Source organism: Mastigoproctus giganteus, chromosome 10, assembly GCF_048544385.1.
Source record: "Mastigoproctus giganteus isolate SK-2022 chromosome 10, ASM4854438v1, whole genome shotgun sequence".
Taxonomy (NCBI): domain Eukaryota; kingdom Metazoa; phylum Arthropoda; class Arachnida; order Uropygi; family Thelyphonidae; genus Mastigoproctus; species Mastigoproctus giganteus.
This window is the reverse complement of record NC_143584.1, coordinates 123,448,246-123,462,481: the sequence shown is the minus strand read 5'-3', so window position 1 is coordinate 123,462,481 and position 14,236 is coordinate 123,448,246. Positions and strand designations below refer to the sequence as shown.

The 14,236-nt window shown below is 34.6% G+C and overlaps 1 protein-coding gene across 1 annotated transcript in view; it reads right to left on the bottom strand.

The window, feature by feature from the left end:
* LOC150079265 (uncharacterized) overlaps positions 1-14,236 on the bottom strand; it is a 359,584-nt gene that overhangs the window by 286,458 nt on the left and 58,890 nt on the right. The window lies entirely within an intron of this gene.

The window sequence follows — 14,236 nt, the reverse complement described above, 5'->3', positions numbered from 1 at the left end:
TTTCTAATGAAGTGCACGGTGATTTTTTTTATCATTCAAATACACAACCCAAATTTTACTTGTTGTGAAGGAACAGCAAACAGTGAACTAGATGAAACTAAAGAAAGAGTTCCATAACTGAATAAGCTAGTTATTTTGAGTAGGATTCATTTACTGTAATTATAATAAAAACAAACAGAAATATTATGCCTATTAATTTTTTTATATTGACATAATATGCAACAGAATTATCTCAACAATTATAAATGTGGTTATCCTATCCCAGTTGAATAATCACTCCCTCCCCCCAGCTGTTGTGATAGACAAATAACCACCTTATCTGAACCACAACTTGTTTTTGGTAATAAGTGCTCTACCAAATAATAAAGTCTCATCCCTTAAATGAAAATAGATTTGCACGCAACAAGCACTGTAGCCTCTGTTACTACTTCCTCTACTATGCCAAAGAAGGTTTCTAGGACAAGACCAGTAAATATAGATTTTTCCCTTTGTGCCTAGAAGTACATATGCTAAATGACCTTGTGAAAAACCAATAATGCTACAGTGAACACAAAAACGGAACTGTTTTACACTTTTAAAAAACAATTTTAATCATCGGCCCTTCATATTTTGCCATCATTAATGCTTTGCACATCTGAATTTTTTTTTTTCCAGAGGTGTTCTTAATTATACATGTCTTAAAATATTCATACTAACAGTAATATCTCTACTCTGTATAATTATTTTACTTGTGTGATTAAAAGAGCAGAATTCTAATTACTACATTTATATTCTGTGAGTAATGCATTCATGCAAGGTTTAGTTGAAGCATTAAAAATTCATGTGGTACTCTGGATCTCAGTCATACAAATCAGTGAATATTCTCCTAGGGATTTTAAACTTGGGAGAAATTATGGTGTAAAAAAAAAAAAAAAAAAAAAGTATGTCGGCATTACTGTTTAAGTAATAATAGCAGTGGAACATGAAAAGGACAACACAACCACTGAAGCAACATTATTCATTAATATGGTTTATAATAATAAAGCTTCTAAAAGTACCCATTTGACATTCTATAAACCAGAATTATCGCTTTACTAAAGGATGCTACATTTTGCCAAGTTACCATAATATATATTCAATGTGCATAATGTGCAACCATGTAATATACATTAATAACAAAAGATAACTGTAATTGAGGTTACACAGTAGAACCTCAAAAAATCTGGCACTTGCTGAATATTTTTTGAGGGAGCTGACCATATAAGAGTAGAGGGGGAATTAAGCTAGCTGGGCTTTAAGAAAAAAAAAAAAAAAAAAAAAGCAAAAGGTGCTGGATTTATGCATTATGTTCCATTAATGCCAATATCTTTGTTTTACATATTTCCTAGACTGCATATCATTGTTACTATGTATTTGAAATCATAAAAAAATAATAATAATAATAAAATTCGTTAACTTTGCAAGATATTCAATAAGACATTTTTTTTTTTTTTTTTTAACTATTTCACAGTACAGTTGTAGGTACAAGTATTTAGATTTTAAAGCAGTTTGACTGTTTAACTCATACTGCATTATATACTTCATATTACAAAAATACTGAACAATGGCAACACCCATAAATGAGGAAGCATTTGAATCCCCTGACCTTTAATTCTTAAGGAAGTGCATTACCCATTGGGCCGGTCCAACAGTATGAGTTAACATTTTGGCTTAACACTGGAAACTATCATTCTGCAAAGATTATAGGATCAGAGCTATTGTACTGTTTGTTTGTTATTTGGTTTTTAGGAACATTAGCAACTAAGGCCATATTGCTCCGGGAATATGCGGCGGTCATTCCCTGACCTTTCTGCATCCTCCGTATTTGGTGGTGATGGGCTCGAACCCCGGTCTAATCAAGAAGCGTGTGCTATGCACTACTGCTCCTTCCCGCCTGGTTACGGAGGCGACCCTATTGTATTACCTAATAAAAAATAATAAATAACTTTTTAATTAATGCACTATTAGGGGGCTTCGCCCCTGCTCGCTTTGCTTCCCGCCCCCGCTTTTCTACATAAAATGTAGAGGTATACAGAGTAAGTCAAATCTTTTCTACGTAAAAGACACACCTGTCGAAACCCACTGGTTTAAATCTAAATCTAATCTAAATCAGGAAATGATCTATATAATTATTTACCTGTGCATTTGTAGTGCGTGGCATTCTCAAGGTTGAATCAATATCACTGTAAAATTCCAGAACGGTGTACACCCTCCAACATGGCGGCAAGCAAAACAGTGAGAAAGCAGTGATTCGCAGATGCCACTGCTTTCTCTGCCCACTGTCTTCCTAGGTTGATATGCCAAGGGTATTTTTCCCCACATTTGCCGCTGTTTTTAAATTGGGAGATCATTTTCCCATTTCAAAACAGCAGAATGAAAGGATAAACACCCTAACTATGCTAAGCCCCCCCCCTCGACGACACAAAACAATCAGGAAAGGGAGGTGCCTTCACCTGTCAACTATTGCCGTCTTCCTTGCTTTCATAGAAGTACAGTACCAGCCAGTGTATACTATACTGGACTTCAGCTAATATCACTATGTAATTATTTACATGCATTTACAAAGGTCACTTAGGAAAAGTGCCTTTTGCTTCGGGTTCCACAACACATGAGGAATATTATTGCATCCGAAAGAGCAGGACTGAAATATTTACAAACTATAGAAATATTTAATATATTTACAAACTACTAAACCACAGTATTTGGAAATATACAATATTCATTAATATATAAAAAACGTTATAATGGAACATCAAATGTTAGATGGTGAATCAAGTGCACCAGGTTGGTGAACGTTATGGAAGCAGTTGTCAATAATTAATTGCATTTGTAGTGATGTAATTGTTTTGCCCTGTTCTCCCATTGGCTCGAATAAATATCACTAGGAGGAAAATTTTTTTAATGTATCCACAGCGGTAAAAAAAAAAAAAAAAAAAAATTTTAAATGCTGGGGCTACAGGAAGTATTGCGCTATTATTATAATTAAAGAAAAGAAACAAATAATCCAAGCTTGATAAAACATGATTAATCCTTCCCAGAATGATTTCCCTGAACATATCTGGGCTCTCAGCAGTGAGATGTTTAGCATTAACATTAGTAGAGGCATATGATGCAAGAAAGCAAGTTTTTTTGGCATCAGACAAAAAAAAAAAAAAAAAACCCTTCCAATTTCACCCATCCATTCACTCCAAATGTTTGTCTAGTTATGCCTTGAACTTATTAAGTTGCTGACCTCCACTGCGACAGATGGAAGTTTGTTCCAACTATTAACCACCCACTGGCCGGCTAAAGGCAAATTTCTGCGCATCTATTATTCTACAATTGTCTTTCCTCAATTTGAATTTAAGCCCCCTCAGGTGAGTAATCTGAGCAAGAGGAAGAATCCCATCAGCATTGAGCTTGCTTAAACCATTCAAGGCCTTATACACCTCAATTAGATCACCTCACAGGTGCCTAGCCTCCAGAAGATGCAATCTGCAGAACTTAAGCTTTTCTTGGTAAGACCAACTTTTTGTTCCACTCACCAATCTTGTTATCCTTCTCTGTACTCGTTCTAGCAGCTCTACATCTTACATCTTTCCTAAAATAAGGCTGCCAGACCTGTATACAGTACTCAAGGTGTGGCCTGACCATTGCCTTATACAAGGGGACAATAATCTCCTTATCCCTGTTAGCAAAATTCCTGTTTATCATTGACAAGACACCATGAGCTAATCTTGCAGACCATCTACACTGCTCAGAAAACTTCATATCTGACAACACAATTACATCCAGGTCCTTTTCATTCTCTACCACCCTGAGTGTAGTACCACACAGTTGATAAGTTACTCTGGAGTTACTGCTACCTATATGCGTGTACACCGAAATTGAGTCTTCTAGATGAACAGAAAACTCTACACTATCATTATTGGGGACTTCAAGTGGACATGGAAGAGCCCAGATGGATTAACAACTAATGAAATTGGCTTCATCCTCACTAACAGAAGATATATCGTGAATGATGTTACTGTCCTGAACAAGGTAAATGTTGGAAGTGATCAGAGAACAGTACGATGCAAGAAAAGAAAGGAAAAAACTGACTCGAGTAAATAATACAAAGATCTTTGAGATAATAGAAGAGGAGAAAAAGCAGTATGCACTGGAACTTAAGAACAAGTTTCAGCTTCTGCAGACTGCTCAGGACAAAGATATCGATGAGGAATATTACAAATTTCTGAAAGTGATAAAGCCCAAGAAACCTATAGGTAAAAAGAAATCCAAAAAAGAAAAAAAATCAGTCAAGAAACACTTGTCATGATGAACTGAAGACAACAAATGAAGAGCAAGAAAAACACTGACAGGGAGAAAATTGAGTATACTGAGTTATGCAAAGCCATTAGAAAGAGACTCAGAGAGGACATAAGAAAATTTAACATAAGAAAAGTAGAACAAGCATTAAGGGAAAAACAAAGGATTTAAATCATGAGCAGTAATATAGAAAGAAAGACAAATGATACTGAAACTGAAGAATAGCGATGGTGTACTTATAAATAGCAGAGAAGGCATAATTCAAATAGCAGAAGACTACTATAAAGAGTTATACAAGGAGTGAGGGAATGATGCCGGCAGTGGGGAAGATGGATTGTAAATTAGTAACACATACAACATACTCGATATCCTTCCTGATCAGGGAGGATATCGGGTATGTTGTATGTGTTATTCTTCATTTTCTTCAACATGCGTTGAAGAAAATGAAGAATCAGAAAGCCCCGGGGAAGATGAAGTTACTGTAGATTTGTTAAAATTGGGAGGAAGAGACATGACAAAAAAACTGGCAAGACTCTTCACAAAATGCATTAGAAAAGGTGTGACGCCTAAGGAATGCAATAACGCAATCATAGTTTTGCTGCATAAGAAAGGAGATAAATCAGAAATTGGAAATTACAGACCAATTAGCTTGTTATCTCACATTTACAAGTTGTTCACAAGGGTCATTACTAACAGATTAGAAAGAATACTTGATGAGAATCAACCGAAAGAGCAAGCTGGCTTTAGGACAGGATTCTCAACTATGGATCACCTTCATGTAATGTCACAGCTAATGGAAAAAGGAAATGAATATAAAACACCATTATGTCTGGCATTTGTGGATTATGAAAAAGCATTTGACTCCATACAGCATAATGCAATGTTTTGGGCACTGGAAAGACAAGGCATAGATACCCCACATATTAAGATTTTGAAGAAAATATATATGAGAATGCTACCTCCTTTATTAGACTAGACAAAGACAGTAGTAAATTTAAAATTGAGAAAGGAGTTCGACAAGGAGACACAATAGCTTCGAAGTTGTTTACTGCTGCCCTTGAGGACGCTTTCAGAAGTTTAGACTGGTCGCAGAAAGGAGTCAATGTGAATGGAGAGTACATAAACCATTTGTGATTTGCAGATGACATTGTGGTGATAAGCAACGATCCCAAAGAATTAGAGGAAAATTTTAATTAGTTATGCAGAGATAGTAAGGATTTTGGACTAAAGATGAATATGGCTAAAATAAAAGTAATAATGAACAAGTATACAACAGAAAGAGATATGATTGAAGGAGCAGTAATTGAAAAGGTGAAGTCCTATACTGTACTTATCTGGGAAAAGTCATTAGCTGTAATAATGTAATAAAGTCAAGAGAAGAATAATTTTTGGATGGATAGCATTCAGGAAATATAATCACATACCGAGGAGGAATATCCCAATTTGTCTGAAACGTAAAATAATGAACTAATGTATACTCCCCATCATGAATTATGGAAGTGAAACTTCGGCACTCACCAAAAGAGTGGAAGAGAAGCTGAGAACTATACAGCGAAGAATGGAACAAATTATATTGGGAATCAGACTGTTAGATAAAAAGAGAAACACATGGATTAGGCAGCAAACTCAAGCAAAGGGCATTCTTATCAAAAATAAAGAACTAAAATGGTCTTGGGCAGGACACATAGTTTCGAAGACATGATAACAGATGGACTAAGAAAATAACAGAATGGTACCCAAGAGGAGCTAACAGAAAACCTGGAAGACAACAACAGCAATGGACAGATGAAATTCATGAGTTTGTGGGTAGTAAATGGATGGCCATTGCACAAAACAGAAGGAACTGGGAAGTTGCTGGAGAGGCTTTCATCCTGCAGTGGATTGTAAATGGCTGATGATTATATGCAGTACTGTACATTTGTCAATGTTAAACTTCAGTTGCCACCTCTCAGCCCATCTGCTCAACTTTTCAAGATCCTGTTGCAGTAGCATACTATCATTACTGTCATTAACAATCCTGCCAACCTTCGTTTTGTCTGCAAACTTAGACATTAACCCTGATATACTAAATACAGAAAACAACAATGGGCCCAACACAGAAAGATAGGGGACTCCACTAATAACATTAGTCCATGAAGAGCAGTGTCCATTGATTAACACTCTCTGTCTTCTCTGACTCAACCATCCTTTTATTCATTGTAGCAACTTGCCTTAATGCCATACTGCTCCAATTTGTACAGTAGTCTTCCATGTGCCACAATATCAAAAGCTTTCCTAAAATCCAAGTATATAATATCAAAATTATTTTTTGCATCCAATTCCTTTGTGAAGACATCATAGTATCCAATCAAATTAGTCAGACAAGGCTTCCCCTTAACAAACCCATGCTGTGTCTGAACTATAATTGCAGTCTTGTCTAAATGATCCTGAATTGCTTCCTTAACCAGTGCCTCCATTAATTTCCCTGGAACAGAAGATAAACTAACAGGTCTGTAATTACTCATTTCATTCTTTGATTCTATTTGTGAATGGGGCATATTTGTACATGTCCACTGCATGGGGACCTCCCGGAGTCCAAGGAAGCTTTCATAATTATGACTAAGGATTGCTAACATCCTCTGCTGCTTCCTTTAATATAAGTGGATAGATCCCATCCACCCCAGGAGCCTTTCTTATGTTCAATTTCAATAATTTCTCCTCCACTTTGCTCTCAGTTATAACAAAATCATTTAGCTCCCTGGCAGAGTTTGATAAACTTCTGGCATTCACCACCCTGAATAACTCCTCATGTGTGAATGTGGATGCAAAATGCTCATTCAGTTTGTCAGCTACTTCAGCAGGTGCATCAACAATCGAACCATCAATGTCAAGTGGACCAATCTGTTTCATCCCCTTCTTTCTAGAGTTTACATAAGTAAAGAAATCTTTACTGTGTTTCTTTGCATCATTTGCCAAAGAATTCTCGTAATCTGCCTTTGCTTGCCTAATGACCTTTGTGCCTTGATTACAGACTATCTTATATCGACAATAGGTATCTATGCCTCTTGATAATTTATGTGTCCCATGCATTTTTCTTCTCTGCCACAAGTCTCACTAGCTTGTCTGACATCCATTTAGGCCTAAACCTTGAACAGTATTTCTTAATTGTAAAGAAAAGCCTAGTAGCTTCCAAGATTAATTCCTTGAATGATTCCCATTTAGAATTTGCTGTTGGTAACATCATCAGTTGGTCCCACTGTATAGAAATTAAAATATCTCTGAGACCATTGTAGTCACCTTTATGAAAGAAAAAACCCTTCCCTTTACCCCTGATGGTAGTTACATCTTTAAGTAAAATCCACATCAGTACATTGTGATCACTGCCACCAAGTGGTTTCTTTATCTGCAGATTCTTAATGCATGAAGAATCACTGCTGATAATCAGATCAAGAGTATTACTCCCTCTGGTTGCCTCTCGAACATGCTGCTGTAGAAAACAATCATCCAATAAATCCACAAAAGCCTTCCTATTGTGTGAGTGACCAACCCACAAATTCCACTCAATATCTGGGAAATTAAAATCCCCCATTATAAGACAATCTGATATACTGGCCCACTTTATTTCTTTGTACATCTGTTCATTTTCTCATCAGAGTCATTAGACATATAACACACTCCTACCCTCAACTTGGTTTTCCCAGTGCTTATGTCACACCAAACTGACTCCACACTGTACTGTCCACCCATGTCAACAGGATGCACTTCCTTAGATTTTATGTTTCTTAACTAACAGCATCACCCCTCCTCCCCTTCTATCCTGTCTACCCTTTCTGTGCACACTGTACTCCCCAAATTCGAATTCTGCATTTGTTATCTATGTGTAACACTACATCTCTGATATCCCAACAACATCAGCCTTTGGTGTCTTCACCAGCACCTCGAATTCATCATATTTATTTACCGTACTCCTAGCATTAGTGCACATGCAAGTATACTTGCACCTGTTCTTACTCTTGGTTACCCTAACACAACCCATGTATTTACTTGTTTGATGATGACTCCCAGCAGCCCTTAAAATCTCCAGTATCTTGCTTTCCAGGCTGCTGCTCATTGCAATAGAAGCAGTGTAAGAATCACTTTCACTTCTGCCTGTGGCTACCGTTAATCTATTAGTCTGTGAATCCCCCCCCCCCAAGCTAAGTTTTTCGACCCACCTAACACTGCCTCAATAGCCTCAGCAAATATTTTTGCACCCTTTCTATTTAAGTGTATCCCATCCCTGTACAATGTTTTCTTATGAAATGTTGAAAATTCACCAAAATGAAAATTTTGTATATAAATGCTTTTAAATTTCAAAATATAAGAGCAATGAAGCTCAATCACCAGCATTTTTCAACAACCTTGAAAAATGCATAAATGTTATATTTAAGACTCGTGGACCTTTACGCGCATGTGTAAATAGCACTATTTAAATTGGTTAACAAAAATAATCTCGTCGCAGAGCACTAATTTTAATTGCATAAATGTAAGAAAAAGACTGAATTTGAAAATGAAATTAGACGTTTTGAAGTGAATAGATTCCGGTCAAAGACAAGCAGATGTGTGACATAATTTAGGACTTGCAAGTTTAACTGCAAGAACAATTATAAAAAAAAATAAAGAATTAATTTTAGCAGCGGGAAAGATAGCTGTTCCATTGCAAGCAACTAGGACTAGGCTGGCTATTAGGATTTTATTGAAGATAATATCCAATGTAGAATTAAGTTAAATATTATTAAAAAAAAAAAAAAAAAAAAGGGGGAGAGAGAGAGAGAGAGAGAGAGAGGGAGATTAGCCAATATGATGATCTGAAGAAAACTCACCTAAAAAAAAAAAAAAATGTGGATCCATTTAAAACTAGTAAGGGCTGGTTGAATAGATTTAAAATCTAGGGAGAAGCCACAAGTGCAGATTAAGGAGCTGAAACTTTCAAAAAAGAACTTGTTAAAATTATTGAAGAGGGGTATTATGTGTTATACTTCTCAACAAGTTTTTAACATAGATGAGGCAGGACTTTTGTGGAAACGAATGCCTACAAGAAGTTTCATATATTGAAAGAACGAAAAACATGCCAGGTTTCAAAGCGGCGAAGGATCGGTTGACTTTATTGTTGGGTGGTAACGCTGTGGGGGATTTAAAATTAATACCCCTTTTAGTTTATTTGGAAGAGGGCCAAAGTTCAACCCAAAATCGACACGTTTTTCTTGATTAAATTCATCAATTAAATTAAATCAATTTAGATCAATTAAATTCGTGATTTTAATTGGAATTTTAAGTTTGATTTTGATATGTAAGTAGTTACCCCATAATTATATACGTATGTAATGCAGAATATTTTATATGTACAAATATTTGAATATTAAATATTTTGACTGACATTTGTCATCTTTTCACTACCGTATATTATTGATTAGGAAATATCCTATGGCACCGACTGCAACTCACAAATACATATGTTAGCTTATAGGAATGTGGCGCTTGCTTAGCGTGGATTCACTTAGCGCTCTGTTTTTTTGGAACGAATTATCAGCGTTAAGCGGGGGACACCTGTATATGCTTTTGAGAACCAACTATATTTGTCTAATATTACATAGTATCATAGCAGACATTCTTTGCAAATTTTGCTATTTTGTTGCCTCTTCAGAATTTTCAGTATTATTGTATTTATCATCAGTGTCACTGACTGCCAGAATTTGGTAAATTTTGGGAAAGCATTGTTTTATTATTTTCACTACTGGGCTAGTTTGTGACTTTATTTTGTAACATGGCAAATAATTTTTGACTGTATGGAAAATTCGATATTAGATCAGCCCACTGGGGCTTGCCTGAATGCTTGATCCACCTCTGATTAATATCATAAAAGCCCAAGTATTTCAGTGTCTCATGTGTAGTAGGCATTGTGCAACAACAGGAATTTGGCTAACCATGTGATATGGTCTTGTGACCTCATGATATGAAACATTCAAAGAATACCTTATGGTAAGTGAAGCACTTGCTTATGGCATTAAGCATTAGTCAATTACAAGGGTTCCAATAAAAATTGAAGTGATTTTATTGTGAGTACAGTATGAAATGAATTTTGTGTAATTATTTCAAAGCATTAGCACCTATACAGGTATATCAGCATCTAATGTCATATTCAGATATTCTTCAGCACATTTCTAAGGTTTATGCAATGTTTATATTTTTTTCCCTTTTCAATACAATTTCATATAATAATAATATGATTTAAACTACAAAAAAAGTGATGAATCCCGAGGGGGAAAAAAAAACGAAATAGTAGAAATCAAATTTCAAATGAAACACCAGAACTTACAACAGCACTACATCAATTGTTCTTGAAGTTGATTTAATGGGTTATACAATAAAAAGAGTATTCATAGGAAGAGTCTATAGGAAATAAAAGAATACAGAATTCCCCCCCCGCCCCAAAAAGAAACCCTTATAAAAAAAATTATGTTTATACTCCAGGACAGCCACCTAAAGTCAGAGGAATTCTGCAATACAAAGACAAAAAAATCTAACAAAAAAAAGATCTGTTGAAGGGCTGATTTACACACTCATTTTTTCCATAATTATATAACAAGTTATAAACTAGTACTATTACTAGTACTAGTGAATTTTAATATATAATTCATTAAATACCTTTATTTATTGTGGTTTATATTTCACATTTATAAACTCAGTTTAGCAAAAATCATGCCAAAGCAAAAATGGAACAAAATAAATGTCATTAAAATCAATACAGTGTCAAGGTAAAGGATGATACAGGGTTACTCATACTAGAATATTAATATATAATAACAAAAAACATTATAATAGACCACATGAAATAGTTTTAATTTATCGAAAAAAATAATTTATTGTAGTAAATTAATTACACTGCATACCAGCTTACCACAATATATAACTTAATGCTGGCAATATTTCTTGTTTCTGTTTTGAATTTTGTCATCAGGGCTCACTTATGGTATTTAAAGAAATAGAAAGTTAAAGAGTTTAAGGTGACAAAGCAATGTGCATGCACATTCAACACGAGAAACAGGAAATGAAGAAGGTCAGAACTAACAAATCAAATGGACCTGACCAGTTTCCTTAATGTTCCCCAGCTGGGTGTGACTGTATAAATAAACGTGTTGTGCAAGATATTTTATCCATTCATACTTAACTGGAAAACATTAGGAGAGACAGATTTGAACTGTTCCTTTTGAGTAGGTTTGATCTCTCTCTCTCTTCTTCCATTTCTGAGATGGTCTTGTATATTCCCCCTGCCCATTTCTACAATGGTTGTAACTATCTAATATTACTCTCCACTTATGTTAGTTTATATAAGTTATTTATCCATCCACAATACTAAGGAAAATTAGTCAGACCAAGCCATATGGAGGTGGGTAGCAGATGCAGTGCACCAGGGGCCCCCAATGTAGAAGGACCTTCAAGCAACAGTGGGAAGGAAAAAAAAAAAAAAATTGGTGTTGAAAAATATAGTGGAATTTGCAGATTGCAAAGATATGAACTTTAAGTTTTGTGTCCCTCAACAAAGAGGTCCCCTTTTACATACTTGTGACCAAAAGGACCCCATTTGTGTCGAAAATACATACATAGTGGTATTTTGTAATATAATTAAAAACTATGTGTAAATTGTATAGAATTAATAATTTATTAAATTTATTTTATTTTATTAAAATTAATTTATCAGAATTAATTTATATAATAAATAATTAATTTATTAATTAAATTTATTATTAATTTTATTAGTAGCATTAGTAGTAACAATTTTATATAATATAAAATAGCATACTTTTCAATTTCAAGAACTAAGATAATAAAATAAAATTATTTCCATAAAATTGCACCTATAATAATTTGCATAACATATGGTATTTTTTGTACACATAGCAATGTGTCATAACAAAAAAAAAAAATATATATATATATTAAAAATACATTTATTTATAAATTATTGGGAAATTAAATTCCAATTTTTTTTTTTTTAATGTGTTAAGAGTTTGCCAACAAAATTGAATGTAATAGGTGGCTGTGCATAACAGTATTTCTGTAGTGCAACATATGTTAATTTCCGAAACTATCAAATAGGTAAATTAGCAATTGCTTTTATATCATTTAAGGAGACTTAACTCCTTTAACCACAAAATTTGATGCATTTGAAAAAGTTAAATTTTCTTTGAATGCTCTTTAATTTTTTTTCCCCAAATAAATCAAAGCTGCATTTTTCCCCAAATGCAACTTTGTGGTTAAAGGAAACAAATCTCATCAAATTATACAAAAGCAATTGCTAGTTTACTTATTGCTATAGATATTTCTGCAATATTATTTTTTTTTATGTATGGGTTCATGCAAGGGTTTAGCAAATTGTTTATCCAATGTTAGATTCAGGCATTTTCAGAATATAAGCTTTTTTCTTGCATGGGCAAGGTACAGATTTGATTTTTGTGTCCTCTACAAAAAATCTAAATGCCCCCCCCCCCCTTCTTTTGGGCCCTAATCCTAAAAATATATAACTTAAAATTCTTATTGGGGGGTGGGAGGCATTTAGATTTACAAAAAATCTAAATAAGCCAATGATAGGCACTTGTTGGTATATACTATCACTAGTTGTTTGCCATTTAGGAGGACAAAATACCTACTAGTGATTTTTACACACAAAAAAAAAAAAAATGATAGCAAACTATGCGAACTGCATGGAACCCATAAAGGATGCCATCTAGGTTCATACTGAAGAATGAGATGTGTGGGAAATATCAAATTTTATATTTTCAGCATTGTAACCCAGAGTGCCTGTAGGTATATTTAATTAATAAGCACTAATCTTAATAATTTTAATTTACAATATTAATTATAAAGAATTCTAAACTTTAGAATTTTATCTAGTGAAAGAAATTGCAACTCACACCTTCCCTGGGCACACCTACTGGTTAAGAACCCCTGCCATTACTGGTTTGGCAGATCAACGTCATGGCATCAAGAATATCCCAATATTAGCCAATGAAGATATTACTTTGTATGCTATTCTCTCCCCCTCATTTGGCAGAAAATTACCCTTCAGATCCGATTATACTAATAGATCAAATGCTACTCTGTTTTTCACACACACACACACACACACACACACACACACACACACACACACACACACACACACACACACACACACACACACACACACACACACACACTTTAGTAGTTGTTGTTTTGGTTTTTAGGAGCATTAGCGACTAAGGCCATATTGCTCCAGGAATATGCGGTGATCATTCCCTGACCTTTCCACATCCTCCGTATTTGGTGGTGACGGGCCCGGTCTATTCAAGAAGCGTGTGCTATGCACTGCTGCTCCTTCCCACCTGGCTACGGAGTGCCCAAGCTTTAGAATGCCGAAATTATTTTATTATTATTTTATTATTTATTTTTGACACCCTCACCCCCTCTTTACAGGATTGATTTTAACAAATCTTGAATTTAGAGATGGAAAATTGATGGTCCAGATGTCATAAGTGAACGGAGTAAGGCTTGAAAATTAACAAAAAAGGTATGATGGAAGTCTATTTCTGGAGAGCTAATGAAAGACAATTTCTGAAGCCACTGACAAATCATGACATACAGTGTTTTAACAAATATTATGTATTTTACGATATAAAGTTGTTGTATAGTAACTATTTGCATTGCATATATATTATATAAAAGGTAGTTAAAATTCAAGATAAATTAAAATTATGACATGGTTGTGCAATTGCATCATTACTACATAGTTGAACTTTTAAGTTTATACATTAGGCAACATTATTATAACATCTATTATGAATTCTTCATGACAAGTTCCCTTCCTCATACTTCAAATGAGCCATTAGAAAAGTCTGTTGTTACTTATTCTCAGTTAAGTACCATTATCCAGACA